Source organism: Heterocephalus glaber, unplaced genomic scaffold (genome assembly GCF_053883595.1).
Source record: "Heterocephalus glaber isolate CG9 unplaced genomic scaffold, H.glaber_assembly_v1.0 deba00001472, whole genome shotgun sequence".
NCBI lineage: Eukaryota > Metazoa > Chordata > Mammalia > Rodentia > Bathyergidae > Heterocephalus > Heterocephalus glaber.
In genome coordinates, this window is record NW_028258315.1 from 58,809,381 (window position 1) to 58,826,991 (window position 17,611).

The window sequence follows — 17,611 nt, forward strand, 5'->3', positions numbered from 1 at the left end:
AGTATTGCTGAATAAACACCTTACTCCATGTGACCCATTTCCCCTACCACCACCATGCAAAATTTTGCCAACTACTAAGGGTTTTGCCACCATCAGCAGTAAGAAGTATTTGCAGATGCTCTAAAATCTATTCTGGGATTCTCTAATACATAAGGAAATTCTCCATCATGCATTTGACAAAATGTTAGTCAGCATATGGGAGTCTATAAAAGTAGGTCCTTAGAACAGGAGACAAAACTAAAAGTAAAAGATAAATCCACTTGGAGGGACTGGTCTGTTGATATTTAGACTTGAGTTTCATAAATGCATATAGATGGACCAAACAAATTCAAGAATCATCTAAATAATTCAGACCAAGTGATTTCATCTAAATTAGACAAAAGATTGCATCAAATATAAATTAGCACATTTATTTTATTATGTATTTTCCTGGCCTTGAAATATAAGAAGTAATCTGTGCTTTTTAAGAAAGTCCAAATGTAGATAGGAAAATAAATAGCACTATGACAAGGCAACACAAAGAAATGGGACCCAGGTCTGCCCATGCTCAGAAGGCTTCTCTCTTGAATGGGGCCATGAAGAATGACTATGGTCCAGGTAGATGGGCTTCTGAGCTGGAGAGATGATGGAGGTATGGGCTGGAAAGTACATGCTAAACAGAGAAACAGCGCATTCAGAGATAAACGAAAACACAGGTTCATAAACTTTTTTTAAAAAGAAAGAAAACACAAGGTACAGGATAAAGGAAGTACTAATGAATATCTGAAACATCCAGTGTCACAGGGTGTGATGAGAAAGCAGACCGTAGCAGATATACTATGATATCTTTTGATATGATGTTCTTTTGTACAAGCTGAAGAGAGCACATCCTACCCTCTTAAGCACCTTTAAATCATCTTAAAAGAGTGATGCTTCAAAGAGATATTTTAGAAAGAACCTGGTGAAGGCAATACATGGGTTGAATGTGGCAGAATGGAGCTGGGGGGGGGGGCAGGTACACCTGTGGTCTCAGCTACTGAGAGGCTCAAGCAGGAGAACAGCTTTGAGGCCATGAGTTCCAGATCAGGCTGAGCAACATAGTGAGACTTAGTTTCAAAAGCAAAAAGAACAGAGGCAGGAGAGCAGTTAGGTTTCTATAGGAAGCAAACTTCAAATAAGAAAATGGTGATACCTTGATCCCCAAAGCAGAGAAAGACCCAACTGAAAAAGAGAACTATAGGCCAATGTCACTACTGAACATAGATGCAAAAATCCTTAGTAAGATAATGGCAAACAGAATGCAGAAGATCATCAAGAAGATCATACACCCTGATCAAGTGGGATTCATCCCAGGGATGCAGGGATGGTTCAATATACGAAAATCAATCAATGTAATATACTATATCAATAAAGCCAAGGACAAAAACCGTATGATTATCTCCATAGATGCAGAAAAAGCATTTGACAAAATCCAACATGAATTTATGATAAAAACCCTACAAAAAATTCGAATAGATGGTCTCTACCTCAAACTGATAGAAGCCATCTATGAAAAACCAACAGTCAATATCATACTAAATGGTCAAACACTGAAATCTTTCACACTCAAATCAGGAACAAGACAAGGATGTCCACTATCACCACTCTTGTTCAATATAGTTCTGGAAACATTAGCCATGGCAATTAGACAAGAGAAAGAAATAAAAGGAATAAAGATAGGTAAGGAAGAAGTCAAATTGTCATTATTTGCAGATGACATGATACTCTATATAGAAGACCCCAAGAACGCCACCAAAAGTCTTCTAGACTTAATAACCAAATTCAGTCAAGTAGCTGGTTACAAGGTCAACACACAAAAATCAATAGCTTTCCTCTAAACCAATGACAGACTCACTGAGAGAGAAATAGAGCAAATAATTCCTTTCACAATAGCATCCAAAAAACTGAAATATCTAGGAATGAACCTAACAAAAGAAATCAAAGACCTCTTCTCTGAAAACTATGGCACTCTGAAAAGAGAGATTGAAGATGATATCAGAAAATGGACAGACATCCCCTGCTCCTGGGTAGGAAGGATTAACACAGTGAAAATGGCCATACTTCCAAAACTGCTATATAGATTTAATGCAATTCCAATTGAGATCCTAGCAGCATACTTCATAGACCTCGAGAAAACAATCCAAAAATTCATTTGCAACAAGAAGAGACCCAGAATAGTAAAAGCAATACTAGGCCACAGAGACATGGCAGGGGGTATCACAATCCCCAACCTGCAACTCTACTACAAAGCTACTGTGATAAAAACAGCATGGTACTGGCAAAGAAACAGACTTGAGGACCAGTGGAACAGATTAGAAGATGCAGAAACAACGCCAGACACACTCAGCCATCTCATCTTCCATAAAGGAGCCAAACACCCTCACTGGAGGAAAGATAGCCTCTTTAATAAATGGTGCTGGAAAAATTGGGCTTCAACTTGCCAAAGATTCAAACTAGACCTGTATCTCTCACCATGCACTAAACTAAAATCAAAATGGATTAAAGATCTAAATATTAAAATAGAAACTCTGAACCAGTTGGAACAGAGGTTAGGTAGAACCCTTGAAGACATTGGTGTAGGAAAAGATTTTATGAACAAAACCTCAGTTGCCCGTGAACTAGCACAAACAATCAACAAGAGGGATCTCTTCTTATTAAAAGGCTTCTGCACAGCAATAGAAACCACCAGCAGTGTGAAGAGACAACCCACAATGTGGGAAAAAATCTTCACCTGCTCTTCCTCAGACAAAGGTCTACTATCTCAAATCTATAAAGAACTTAAAAAGATCAGACCTCCCAAATTTAAAGACCCAATCCAAAAATGGGCATCTGAAATGAACAGACATTTCTCACACAAAGAAGTAGAAATAGCAAATAAATACATGAAAAATGTTCAACATCACTGGTCATTCGAGAGATGCAAATGAAAACAATACTGAGATTCCACGTCACTCCAGAAAGAATGGCTGCTATCATGAAATCAACCAATAACAAATGCTGGTGGGGCTGTGGGGAAAGAGGAACCCTGCTCCACTGCTGGTGGGAGTGTAGACTGGTGCAACCACTGTGGAAATCAGTATGGAGATACCTCAAAGAACTAGGACTGGAAGTCCCATTTGACCCTGCTATTCCACTGCTGGGGATCTTCCCCAAAGAATTAAAAGAATCATAACACAGTGATATATGTGTGCCCATGTTCATAGCTGCACAGTGTGTAATAGCTAAAACTTGGAAACAGCCCAAATGCCCATCAGGTGGAGACTGGATAAAGAAAATGTGGTTTTTTTATAAAATGGAGTACTACTCAGCCATAAAAAATGAGAAATTAGAGACATTTATAGCTAAGTGGATGCATATTGAGGCGATACTCTTAAGTGAAATAAATAGGACACACGTGTAAATACCAAATAGTTTCTCTGGTGTGAGAAACTGAAAGTGTAAATTAGGATGAAATGTATAATAGGTCATGTGAAATAGGAAGAAAAGGGGCAAAGGGGAAGGAAGTGGGAGGGCTAGGGGAAAGGATAGAAGGGAATGGGATTAAAATGAGAAAATGGAAAAATAGGAACAAAAGCTTTGTAAATAGGGAGGACTGGAGGGGTTGAAGGGAGAGCTGGGCAAGGGTGAAAAATAAGAACCAAGAGAGACTATGTAAAGGTGCAAATTTCCAATGATGAATGTCATTATATTGTATACCTAAAATGTACCAATGATTAGAATGACTAATCGATAATGTAAAATAGGAAGAAAAGGTCCAAAGGGGTAGGGGTAGTGGGAGGGGCAGGGGAAAGGAAAGAAGGGAAAGGAAAAATGATGAGAAATGGAAAAAATGGAAATAAAGTCTTTGTAAATAGGGAAGGGTGGAGGGCGTGAAGGGAGGGCTAGGAATGGGGAAAAAGTAAGAACCAAGATGCATTATGTAAAGGTACAATTCCCAATGAGAAATGTAATTGTGTTGTATACCTACAATGTACCAATAAAAGAACTGAATACAAAAAAAAATGGTGATGCAAAGGATAGGGGGTACTTAAATTTGAAATATGTTTTGAAATATTTGCAAGATTCAATTAGCAACATTTAATAATTAATTGCCCTTAAGGAACACAGGGAAAGGAAAATTGTCAGGATTTTCAGATTCTTGGATTGAGAAAACTAAATGAATGGAGGTGTCAGTATCAAAATTTAAAACATAACGAAAAAAGTAGAACAATGATAAGCTTGATAATGAAAGCAATGAATTTACAATGTCAATAATATTTACAGGTGAGCTTTCTAGGTATACACTCAAAACTAAGACACATTTGTGGAATCTCTGGGTTCTCCTGTGCAGCTTTGCCTTCAGTCTCACAGCTTCATGCATAGTCTTCTAAGGGGCTGCCTGCAAGGATTCCAACCCTGCCACATACTGCCCAGTCTCCCAGGGCTTCTTTTGGATCTGGATGGAAGCCTCTTTGACCTCATAACTCTTATACTTCACATACTTACAAAACTAGTGGGAGTGCCACCAGCTCAAACAGTAGTGGGGCACATTTAGACCATGAATGCAGTAACCTCTAAGTGCCTAGATGGCTGAGCAGGGTGAGATGAATTCTAGGGGAAAAATTTCCTGGGTGGCCCTGTGAAAGGGTGGCCCAAAGAGCTCTTCTCGATATAATGTTGTTTAAATGAGTTTATACTTTACACCTCTGAGTCTTCTGAGATCCTCTTAAGACATCTTTCCTATTGTCCCTGTGCTAAGTACTTGGGTTCTTTTTAACAGCACTAATAGTTTCAGTAACTATACCCTCTTTGGCTACAACTTTAAACATGCTTCCTTTCTGACCAAACTGAACACTTTTCAAATCCTTCTACTTTGCTTTTTGCTCAAAATTCTTGTCATAAATTTGGATAAACTAAGTGAGAAACACCAATGCCACAACCTGAATGCTGTGCTGCTTTAAAATTTCCTCCATCAGACTTATTAGTCTGCCACCTTTACATTCAAGTCTCCCATATTCTAGGGCATGAACAAAAATGTAGACAATTTGCCAGATGAAAAAAAAAAGGCTTCTAGACCAATTCCCAGTAAAGTTCTCATTCCCATCTGAAACCTCATGAGAATTCTAAGCTTCCATGAGGATTACCCATTACAGCAGCCCAGGGTATTTCTAATGTGTATCCTCCAACATTTTAAAACTCCTCACGCAAACCAATTCCAAATTACAGAGTCAGGAATAGTCATAGCAACAACTTCACTTCTTGATATCAATTTTCTGTTGCTTTCCATTGTTGTGACAAAATACCTGAAAGAAACAATTTAAAGGAGAATTTTTTTTTTTTTTTTTTGGTACCGGGGATTGAACTCGGGTCCTTGAGCTTGTGAAGCAGGTCGCCGAACCACTGAGCTAAAATCCCAGCTAAGGAGAAAATATTTATTTTTGTAGCAGCTTTAGAGGTTTCAGTACATGATCAGCTGGCTCCAATTATTCTTAGCCCTGCGGCAAGACAGAGCATCATGGTGGGGAGGGCATGGTAGAGCAAAACTGCTCATTTCGTAGTGGCCACAAAGCAGAGAGAGAGGCAAAGAGCCAAATATGATGTGGCCAAGACAAAATATACCCTTCAAAGGCACCCCTATGACCCACTTTCTCCAACAAGGCCCCACCTCCTATAAGACTATTTAGCTATAAATTCATCAGTAGATTAACCAGTTGAAGAAGTTAGCACCCCCATGATCTAATTACCTCTCCAGGCCCTGCCTCTGAACATTGCCACACTAGGAATCAAGTCCTCAATACATGAGTCTTTGGGAGACACTTCATATTTAAACCATTAGAGCCCCTAATAGAGAAAATTTTTCTTTGACACCCCTTAATGTTGCTTGGCCCCAGCACCTTATCCTGGCTTTCTATTCATTCTAGCTGGTCAGCCTTCTATATCCCCAGGTTCTGAATCCATAGACTTAACCATCCTCAAATTGAAAATATTTGAGGGCTGGAGATGGAGCTCAGTTGTAGAGCACTTTTCTAACAAGTACAAGTTGCTAGGGCTGGGGATTTAGCTCAGTGATTCCACCGCCTGCCTTGCAAGTGCAAGGACCCGAGTTCAATCCCTGGTACCAAAAAATAAAGAATATTTTTCAAAAGAATATTTTTCAAAAAAGAAAGAATATTTAAAATAAACTGCATTTGGCCTATGCATGAAAAAATTTTTCTTGTTATTATTCTCTAAATGATAAAGTATAACCAACTCTACATAGTACTAACATCATATTAGACATTATAAGTAAACTAGAGATGTTAGTGTACAGTGCAATGTATATAGGTTATGTGCAAATATTATGCCATTTTATATAAGAGATTTGAGCATTTGCAGGTTTTGATATTTAAGGAGGTCCTAAGATCAATCCTTCATGAATCCCAACGGACTATGTCAGTACCTTGAGGTCTTATTCTTGCTACCTCTCTGCCCATTCACTTACCTTCATTTTTTTTCTGCTTTATTTTTTCCTGGCCTATCTCCTGATCCCTATAACTTTAAATACTGTATTCCAGTATATTCATTATTGTTCAAATGTTAAAGGCCAATAAAACTGACCCATGTCACCCTGTCATAATAGCACTGATATTTTAACAGAGGTTTCAATGCCTTTTGGGGGAGTTCCCAACTTTAGTATGCCTAAAAGTTGCCAAGAAATGTTGTTAAAATTCAGATTCCTGAGTCCCAGCTTAGAGATTGCAATTTTGTAGGCCAGGGGTGAGATCTAGCAGTCTGTATGTTCTAAACAGCATTTGAGATGAAGCACAAAGAAATAATAATTTAAAGAAATTATTTTTATAATACAAATTTCAAACACAATAGCAAGACAATAGGAAGGGTTTTTTTCTTTTTCAAATTTTCTCAAATTTTTATTAGTACATGATTGCAATACATAATGACTACATTCATCATGGGGAGTTGATACATGTACATAAAAGGAGGTTTTTTTCTTTGTACTTCAGGTATAGTTTTGAAGCACTTCAGGTTACATTAGTTGATAGTAATTGTGGTCAATATTAGCACTACACTTTCAAGTTAATAAAAAGGCTCACATTTTTAATCTGAGATGTTCCTCATAACCCCACATTTTACATACGAGGAGACTGTGACTCAATACAGATAACTCCACAACTCAGATGTGCAGCCCAGGTCATGAGTTTCCAAGTGCTTCTTCTATGTTCGTTCCTTAGGCAGATCCAAGCTAGGGCTTATGTTAGACCAAAGTCTCCAGTGGATAATCTGCTTGAGAACAAAGTATATGACTGTATACTTTCTTTCATTAGCCAACTGAAATAAAAGAGTTCACTGCCCTACTAATTTGACTAAACTACCTTGAAGAATTGTTCTATTCCAGATACTAGATGGAATTGTGCATTTAAGGAATAGTTTAGAAACTGTCAGAGGCAAGGACAGTTAAATGTACTACAATCCCATACTATGAAATTAAGAATATTTAGTAACATTTTGTGGTGTTTTGAAATCATCATATCCAGACCAAAATCAAAAAGTAATATAGTTAAGGCAAAAGCAAGTTCATTAAAATCTCATCATGTCCTTCTCCTTTATGTATTAAAATTGGAAGCTGTGAGTGATGCCTTTAATTATAGTCCTGAGGTTTTAGTTGCTGAACAGTTTATTTAAAGTGGCAGAATCATGTTCTTAGTACATAATTACTCCTACTGAATTTATTATGTAAACAAACAGGAGACTAATAATTTGGAGACAGAAATAAAGTTGATAGCACTCATCAGATAATAATCTTAATGTATTTATTTCAGATTGCTGATTCAAACCTAATTTAGTTTGAGAGTTAACTAATTAGAGAGAAAATCCTTACAAACTCACTTCTTCAGCAGGATCTATTAAAAAAAGATTAATGGAAAAAACACAGAAAATCAATGATTTTTCTATTCTTGTAAACCTGGAATATGATTCTCTATATCTAAGACCAATGAAACAATGAATTTTAAGAGAAAATCAAGTTCTCATTAGTTAAAGCAAAAAATTGGGAGCTAACTCATAAGGTTTAGGCTATCTTACAAGTACTGACACATTACCTAGAGGCATTAAAGAAAAAAGGCAAGAGAGTAGGCTCAGTCTGAAGATTGTCTTGAACATCATTCTACCTTTAATATTCTATGTCCTCAGATTCAGATCATAAGTAAACCCAATTCTATGTGTAGTTTAAAAAACAATTTTGAAACATGTTAGACATTTTCCATATGCTTTCTAACATTACAAATGTTCCATAATGGCCGGGGATTTAGCTCAGTGGTTTCACCGCCTGCTGCACAAGCACAAGGACCCGAGTTCGATCCTGGTATCAAAAAAAAAAAAAAGTTCCATAAATGCCTCTCTGATATAACTAAAATATGAAGGTTGGAGACATAGCTCAATGGTAGAATGCTGGCCTAGATTCAAACCCTAATACCACAAAAAATAAGATAAAATAAAATATAATCATCCTATGTCACCTACAATATTCTATTTGTAAAAGTTTGTCATGAGATAATTTCCAGTGATGGTGAAACTTTTAGAGCTTTGAATGATAACAAACAGCTAGCTCTGGCACATATGTCAGAGGTTTGCCAACACTGTCATGAGTATATTTATGGCTTTATAGTAAGGTGTTAGGATTTTTACATAATATGTTCCTTTTATATCTATGAGTTCTCTTAGAGGAATCACGTGGTATGCAAGCTTCAAAGCATGGTCCCTGATTACTAAACAATCCATGAGGAAGCTTTAAAGATATGGTCCACATATCATATATAATCCTACCTAATTATAAAAATGTTTACATGTTCAGAATATTGTCACATGCGCTTAAAATAATCAAAGATGGGCAAATGATTTTTCAGCTCTAGGAGATGATGACTGTTTCTTTGAATCAACCAAATATGCTGGTAAAGTATTTGATGTAAGATTCATTATCCTACTTCAGTCCAATAACCGTAATGAGCACTTTCATGCTTTCTGTCTTTAGCAAATATGTTCTGAGGGTCTACAGTGTTCTAATCTTTGGGTATAGCAGAAAAAAAATGTTTTCCTTCTCAAACTTGGACAGCACATACTGAAAGTCACTCCAAACTTAATAATAATGTGGATGGTAGCAGCTGAAATTTAATATTTGCACCAGAAAACAATAAAAGAAGAGTTGCCACAATTAAAATAACTGCAATAATGTTTATAATGATTATAAACCAATAGATCAGTTGTAATAAGTGCTACAATAGAGTTAAGATAAAACCTTGTGATACAAGATTACTAAGAAAAAAGAAGAAAAGTATTTGTATATATATAGATTACTGTAGATGTCTGTGAATTGCTAGAATTATCAATTATGCTGGTTTGACATTGCTCCATGAAAAAAGCAGTTTGTGGTAAGACTGAAAGGGAGTATTTTTTAATTTAGCCAGACACAGCAGAAGCACCAAGTCTTGCCTTAGCTATCTTGAACCACCTTAATCTGAAACCCTTTCCTTTTTGTGTCACATGCATTTTAAATACATTCAAGATGCTACAAGTTTTATGTTTAATAAATGTAGGGAATTTATAACATTGGCATCAAATCATTAAGATGATTTGGTTTGAGTGGAAGACTTATGGTAAGGGGAAGATATGATACATCATAAGATATCAAGATTTTTTTTTAAATATCAGAACCTGAAGATCAACATTTCCAAATTGGAGATTGAGCTTGTGTTTAGAGGTTCAATCTTACCATTTTTTTCCAAAATGACCTCACTTAACGTGAATTGTTACAGTAATGGGGAAGAACTGAATTGAAAAAGAATTAAATAACGAAGAGCAGAGACATAATTGGTGGCTTATTCTTATGTGCCCTTTAAACCTACACAAATGCAAATATATATGGCTCAAAAATAATAGTAATGATAATAATAAAAACAATAATTTAATAATGTGGACAATTCAGCCCACAATATTACCCAGTAAATATACAGCCAAGAGTGAGCAGAAGATAAAATGAATGATTTACTGTTCCTAGCCAGTCTTAGTTCCTTTGTGCTGTAATAAAAATGTCCCTATAAGAAGAATTGTATTGGGTATTCTGAGGTAGTATTCATTATAACCAAATTTGGCCTTACATACTAACTACAGGCACTAATCTCTGTATAAGATGTAAAGTCACTATTCAAATGCTGACAAAATTTTCTTTTTAGAGAAAATGTGAAAAGGTAGCTTGTCTGCTCTCATAATGCTATATATTCATGAGGTTAGCAAAGTTGATGAAGATACAGTCAGCCACACTCTTTCTTTGTGTTACACTGGTGTAATTTTACCTGGTTCTAGAAAAAATGTAGATACACTTCCAAATCAAACATCTACTGAAAAAACTACCTTGCAAGTAATACAAACCAGTATGTTACTAATACCTTTGAGTAGGACCTGAAGTATTGGGACTATACAGTATGAAGGTGGATCACTGATCTTCTGAGCCACCAACAAAATTAAGTTATAATGCCACACAGACTACATAGCTATCTGTCAGAAAGCCTCTGAGTAAAACATTGTTCATTCTGTACTGAAACACTGATTTTCTTGTTCAGGTCTTCAAATTCTTACTCAAACAATTTTTCACTTTAGAAGACTATGAGCTTCTTCAGGCCAGGGAATATATTTTGTTTACTGTTATAATTCCAAGGGAGTGGCACATTCAATAAGGGTTTACTGAATCAATGCACAGAGTTATGGACTTAAAATTGAATACAACAGATTTTAACTAAGAGATTCTTAATAAATTAAAATCAAAGTTTCCTCCAATGAATCAAGTGGAGAAAATTCTCCATCTATCCTTACTACCACTGGTAATATAGCATATATGAACAGCAGTGGCCGGGTTTGTGTATCAAAAATAATTGAAAATTATTGATTAATAAATGTCTTCTAATTTTGAAATTATTGCCCACAAAGTTTCTCTTAAACTTCCTTTGGACTTCATGTTACCAACATAATTTTTCAGTTTAACAATATTTTCTGAACATGGGCCCAGTCCTTAACATGTATTTCACTGTACAGCACAATATTATGTTTTTTCTTTTTTATTAGTACATGTTTGCAGTATATGAAGTTTACAGTTATCTTAGGGAATGGGTACATGTACATACTACAGCTTGATTTTTTAAATCCCCTTCCCTTTCCTCCCACTTCCCCTAAATTCCCTCTCCCCACCTTCATTCTTGTTGATTTTATTACTCTTATCTCATATTTATGTCATAAAATGTTTACCTTCATTGAAGTTATTAGGTTCCTGTATATGACATATTTCTTTTTCTTAGAAGTGATATTGCTTTAAAAATAATAAAAACTTTGCATACACAGGTGGTAAGAAAAGCAAGGAAGTGATTTGAACAAAGTCAGGATAGAGATACCCCAAGAGGGAAGGGAAGAGGTGTGCTCTACAAGGTAAACAAAGATGTGCTTCTGGGCTGGCCAGTTTTATTTCTTGATGCAGGGTGTTCACATTGTAGTAATTCATTATAATATGCATTTGTTTTCTGTTTGGATGTTCTATTTCATAATTGTTAGAGGTTAAAAAAAGAAAATAACAACCTCCCTTCATTGAGAAAATAACACCTTGCTGCAGATCTTAGCTCTAGGTATTTGAACATTAACTTCCTCAGTTGATGTCCATGTTCTTCCCACATATTGTTACCCACTGCCTCTTCTTTGTTCTTGACCAGCCACTTGGGGTAAACATCATCTGAGGGCAAATTGTTTTTCCTTTTTGATCTTCTGGCTCAGAGACCATGCAGCCTTTCAGCAGAAGGGGGGATCCCAGAAGGAAGCCTGCAGAGCACCTTCACGTCCAGGAGCTGGCATTTCCAGTCTATGTATCTCCTATGGTCACACTGGCGGAGAGTTGGAGCTGCTGAGGCTGACACCCAGGAACTTCCAAGGGCTATTGTCCTTTCACTCTGCCACACTCCTCCAGGTCTGAAGTGAGGACAGGGCCTGCAGACCATTTTGGAAACATTGTCTTGAAATCCAGCAGGCACAGAAGAGGGAAGTGCCTTGAACCGAACACTGTTGAGAACTCCGACCCGTAATCTAGGTGGAAGACCTCCAAAATGATATAGGGGAAAGAGATGTAACTCCCAAACCTATTAGATATCAGAAATGTGAATTTGCGTTCTCTAAAATCAAAGAATGAATTCTAGGAACAATGGAGGTTAAGAGTAGGAAAAATTTATTGAGAGAAAGAAAGCTTCTGTCTAAGAGAGACAGAAGGGGACTGAAAAGTGAGTTCCCCTATGGCGTATTTCTATTCTATTCCCTTTCCCCTCCCCATCTCCTCTCATCTTCAGTCTCCAGAATCCCATCCCATTTGCGAGAGATCTATCCCCTTGTCTCCTTTTATCTATCCTTCATTATGCTCTTTGTACTTTGCCTTACTCAAATGAGAAGTACTATATGCTATTTAAGCTTGTGCATTTGATTTATTTCACACAGCATTCTATTTTTCATGTGCATCCATTTTCCTACAAAAGTCTTGAATTTGTCCTTCTTTACGGTCAAGTAGTATTCCATTATGTATAGATACCACATTTTCTTTATACAATCATCTGTTGATCGGTATATGGGCTACTTCCAAAATTTAACTATTATGAATTGTGCTGCTATAAACATTGGTAAGCATGTATCACTGTAGTATATCTTTAACTCTTTGGGGAAGATATCTAGATGGCAGATAGCTGAGTTCTATGGAATTTCTGATTTCAATTCTTTGAGAAATCTTCATACTGATTTCCATAGTAGTTGTGCTAGTTTGCATACCCACTGGCAATGTAGGAGGGATCCTTTTTCACCATAGCCATGGCAGTATTGTTATTTTTGACTTCTTGATGATTGCCATTCTTTCTAGTGTAAGATGAAATATTAACATTGTTTTAATTTGCAGTTCTCTCACAGCCAAAGATGTTGAACATTTTTTCATATATTTGTTGGTCATTTGTACTTCTTCCTCTGAGAAGTGTACGTTTATTTCACTTGCCCATTTCTTGCTGGGTCTCTTATTTTAGATGATCTATTTTTTTTTAGTTCTTGAACTCAATGATAAGGAAATTATGTAAAACCACTCACAGTAGCTTCAAAAAAATGACATACTGTACTTAGGAATTAACATAACCAAAGACATGAAAGACCTCTACAAAGAAAACAATAGTACTCTGAAAAGGAGATTGAAGAGGACCTCAGAAAATGGAAAGATGTTCCCTGCTCCTGAATAGACAGAATCAGTATTGTCAAATGACTGTGCTCCCAAACTCATATACAGATTCAGTGCAGTCCAAATCAAAACACCAATGGTGTACTTCACAGATCTAGATAAATCAATCCTAAAATTCATAAGAAACCAGAAGAGAACCAGAAAAGCAAAAGCAATCTTGGTAAACAAGAGCAAAGTAGGAGGCATCACATTGTCTGACTTCAAACTATACTACAAAGCAATTAAAAAACTAATTTAAAAAGCAGTATAGTGCTGGAACAGAAATAGACATGTAGATCAGTGAAGTAGAATAGAGGCCACAGAAACATCCCTGGGCACATTCAGCTATCTGAACTTTGAAAAAGAGAACAAAAACATATGTTGGAGGAACAACGAATGATGCTAGGAAAACTGGATATCTTTTTGCAAAAGATTGAAACTGGGCCCATATCTCTCACCATGTACTAAACTAAAATCAAAATGGATCAAAGATCTAACATTAAAACAGAAACACTGCAAGTACTAGAAAGTAAAATAGGTAAAACATGTGAAGCTATAGGTGTAGGAAAAGATTTCCTAAACAGAACCTCAATTGCACAAGAAAAAACAGCAAGAATCAACAAATGGGATTAGATCAGATTAAAACTGCACAGCAAAGGAATCAATTACTGTAATGGAGTGAAGAGACAATCTATCTATATATTATATATATCTAGAACATATTGTTATCTTTTAATGACGTGGATGCTGACCCCTCACGATAAATTTTTAATGACCTCTATTAAAGAGAAGTTTGAGCTTCACAGCAAAATTCAGAGGAAGATATAGAGACTTTTCCTACATGCCATAGATACACACTTACATTTCTCCTTTATCAACATGGCATACCAAAATATTAGATTTGTTAAAACAATAGTGACACATCATAGTCACCCAGAAACCATAGTTTATATTAGGATGTATTCTTGGTGTTTTATATTCTACAGGTTTCAACAAATGTTAAATAGCATGTATCTATCATTACAGTATGCAGAATATTTACACTACCCCAAAAATCCTCTGTACTTGACCTATTCAGCTCTTCCTGACTACTTTCCTCCTTTTTTTTCTATTTTGAGGGAAGGGTGGTACTTGGTATGAAACCCAGAACCTTTACACATTTTTAATGTTTTATTTTGAAACAGCATCTTGCTAAGTCTCCCAGGGTGGGCTTAAATTTCTAATCCTCCTGTCTTATCCTCCCAAAGTACTGAACTTATGCACCATGATAGGCTATACTGCCTTATATAGTCCTAGACAATGTTCATTGTAACCTCATTAAATAAATATTTCACTGAAAATCTACTGCCCAGATTTCTGCCCTTTATGAGGTTTTCTAAAGGGATAAAACCATATACAATATTTATTTAATGAGGTTACAATGCACATGGTCTGGGACTATATGAGGCAGTGTAGTGTTTAACCCAACAAGCTGGGAGATGAACAGTTAGGGTCACATCCTGGCTTATCCCTTTGTGCCATTTCATCATGAGCAATTTGCGTAATCTCTATACACCCTCATCTATAAAAGGGACAATAAGAACAATTACATCAAAAATGATTAAGTATGTATATGTGTAAGTATATGTAAGGATTAAGTATGTATATATGTAAATATATGTATGTATGTACAAGTATGTATAAGTATATGTAATAAATGTTAGCTAGTATTAGCTATTGTTACTAGGTTTTCTACATAAAATTAACAACATTTCACCATTTTCACCTAGAAAACAAAAATTTCAATGGGTTTTATCTGGTATTTTGTGAGCTTAAAATACATAAGCAATTTGGTCAAGTCAGTCAGCTCTGGTAAAACAGAAAATAGGAGAATGAGATAAATCAGTTACTTATACATTGAGTCCAAAATATTAATCTGTTAGGAATAGTTTTTGAATGTATAGGTTAAACATTCCTAAACTGAAAATTCAAAATCCAAAACTCTGAAACTTTTTGAGCATTTATGTGATTCCATAAGTGGAAAATTCAGCACTATGAAACTATTTCATACACAACATTATTTAAAATACTGTATAAAATTACCTTCAGGCTATATGTAAGATTTACATGAAAAATAAAATGAATTTTGTGTTTATACTTGAGTCCCATCCACAAGACAGATAATAGATAAATAGATAGATAGATGTATACATTTAAATATTCTGAAAAACATGAAATCTGAGCATTTTGGATAAAGACGCTTGCAATATGTTGGGGGAGTTACATTATATTTTAATTCCCTAAGTTGGGATAGAGATAGGAATGCCAAATCGGGAGGATCCAAAGAGTGAGTACTTTTCTGTCTTTAACACATGTCTACATTTTTATGACTACCCACAAGTTGATGTAACTTAAGGTTAACTTTGTCTATTTGGGTACAGTTGGTGGATATCTAAATGGGAAGTGACTCCAGGGAAATTTTGCAAAGGTAGACAGTCTCAAAATGTCTAAAACCCATGCTTGGAATCATCATAATCTTGGGGACAAAAATAATGTTCCTACAGAATTCCTGATAAATATGCAAACATAATACCTGAAGATCAGGCTTAATAGATTTAGTGCCCATTAAATAGAGATGCAGGTTAGCTAAGCGATTGCTAACAGGATCAGTGAGAGGAGGCATACATTAAAGAAATAAAGTAGGGGGTTAAAATAAATGATCCAGTCTTACCTATCTCTCATGGTCTTCTTAATCCTCTGTACCCTTTGGGTCAGTGATAACACCTTCAATATTTTCAGTATGTGCCCTCCAGTAGCCTTCCCAGTATGAGCCTATTCTTTGGATGATTTAAAACTACCCTTTCCCTAAACTGAAATTATCTCAAACTGCCTTTTTCTGCCTAATATAAAGTGGCCGCTTTTATCTGAGCATCTGCAAAAATCAATTTTCATCACCTTTCACTTTGGAACACATTTTTGAAATATAGCTCCACTAGCTGTTTTGCTTAACAACACTGTGAACTGCACTCCAATTTAATTTGCCAAGTAACCATTGATAATTGCAAAGATTCTTAGTCCTACCCCCAGAAAAAGCCCCTATATTTAATGATTACACTTTAAAATAAAAAAACATATATTCTGTGAGTTTTAACTAGTTTTTAAATGAACTAATAATCTTTATCAGGAGTTTTTGTTCTTTGTTTTTTAATAAACCATATGCATGAACAGTTAGATGCTAATCATTAGCTGGCAAGAACCATATTACATGGCTAATGGAAATACAAGGGAAGCACAGGGGAAACGAGAACTGTGTGTTGTCAACAGTAACATGTCTGTAGGCAGTTCCAAGTTACCAAGTAGGCTTGCATTATTATAAACAGTAAAGAATTAAAAAATAAAATAAAATAAAATAAAAAATAAAAAATAAGCAGTAAAGAAGTAATAGTTATTATAGCATCCTTCTAACTTCTTGAGAATTTATCATGAGGTATCTCAATCCTGTGAAGAGCAGTAAGGAATAGCTCTGCCATTATTGAGGATCCATCACTAATAAAAACTGTTGACATATTCAGCAGAAAAGTGACCAGTGATAAAAGCAACAATCACCTATGTTTGTAGAGTACTATATTCAATTACCTCTGTTTGTCTTGACAACTCTGAGAAATAGACATTACAAATCAGGCTCCAAGAGTTTAAGGAACTTTTCCAAGTTCCTTATATTGACAATAAATGACAAAGGCCAAATTTAATTCAATAAAACTTAACGAACTTTTACTGATACCCTACTCTGGGCTGCTAGCAACTCTAGGCATAAATACCAAAACTAAATCACAATGCTTGCCTTCAAGGAGTTCATCACTTATATACAGCAGACAATGGATGAATATTTATTCACTCAGCAACTACATAATGAGGGTCTACTATGTGTTCAGTATGACTGAGGTGCTGATAAATTAGCAAGGCACAAAACACACAAGATTCTAGTACAAAATGTAGGAGAAACAGGCTACTAATGTAGGTTCTTGCCAACCACAAGAGGCTTGGATTTTACCTCACTGAAAGGAAAAAACAAGAAAGAATTTTGAGCTTTAGAACCCTTATTATGAGTCATGACTATGTAATTGCTACAGTTTGGATCTGAAATATCTCCCAAAGGCCCATGTATTAGAGGCTTGGTCTTTGAGTTGATACTATTAGAAAGTGGTGAAACCTTTAAGAGGTAGAGGCTAGTGGGAGGTCCTAGGTCACAAGGGGCATGTCCTCAAAGGGATAGTATGACTCCAGTCTCTTCTCCCTTTCACTTCCCAGCCTCCATCAGGTTAGAAGCTTCCTCTGCCACACAACCCCACCATAGTATACTACCACACC

At 35.9% G+C, this 17,611-nt stretch overlaps 1 protein-coding gene across 6 annotated transcripts in view; it reads right to left on the reverse strand.

Moving 5' to 3' along the window:
* Sumf1 (sulfatase modifying factor 1) overlaps positions 1–17,611 on the reverse strand; it is a 671,842-nt gene that overhangs the window by 346,632 nt on the left and 307,599 nt on the right. Inside the window, exon 15 of one of the 6 annotated variants that reach the window (XR_015439150.1) lies at positions 6,924–7,275. The exons of the other annotated variants lie outside the window; for them this stretch is intronic. The gene's annotated coding sequence lies outside the window, so the exon portion shown is untranslated. Of the gene's footprint in view, positions 1–6,923; positions 7,276–17,611 lie in introns of those variants that run through there. 6 annotated transcript variants of the gene reach the window in all.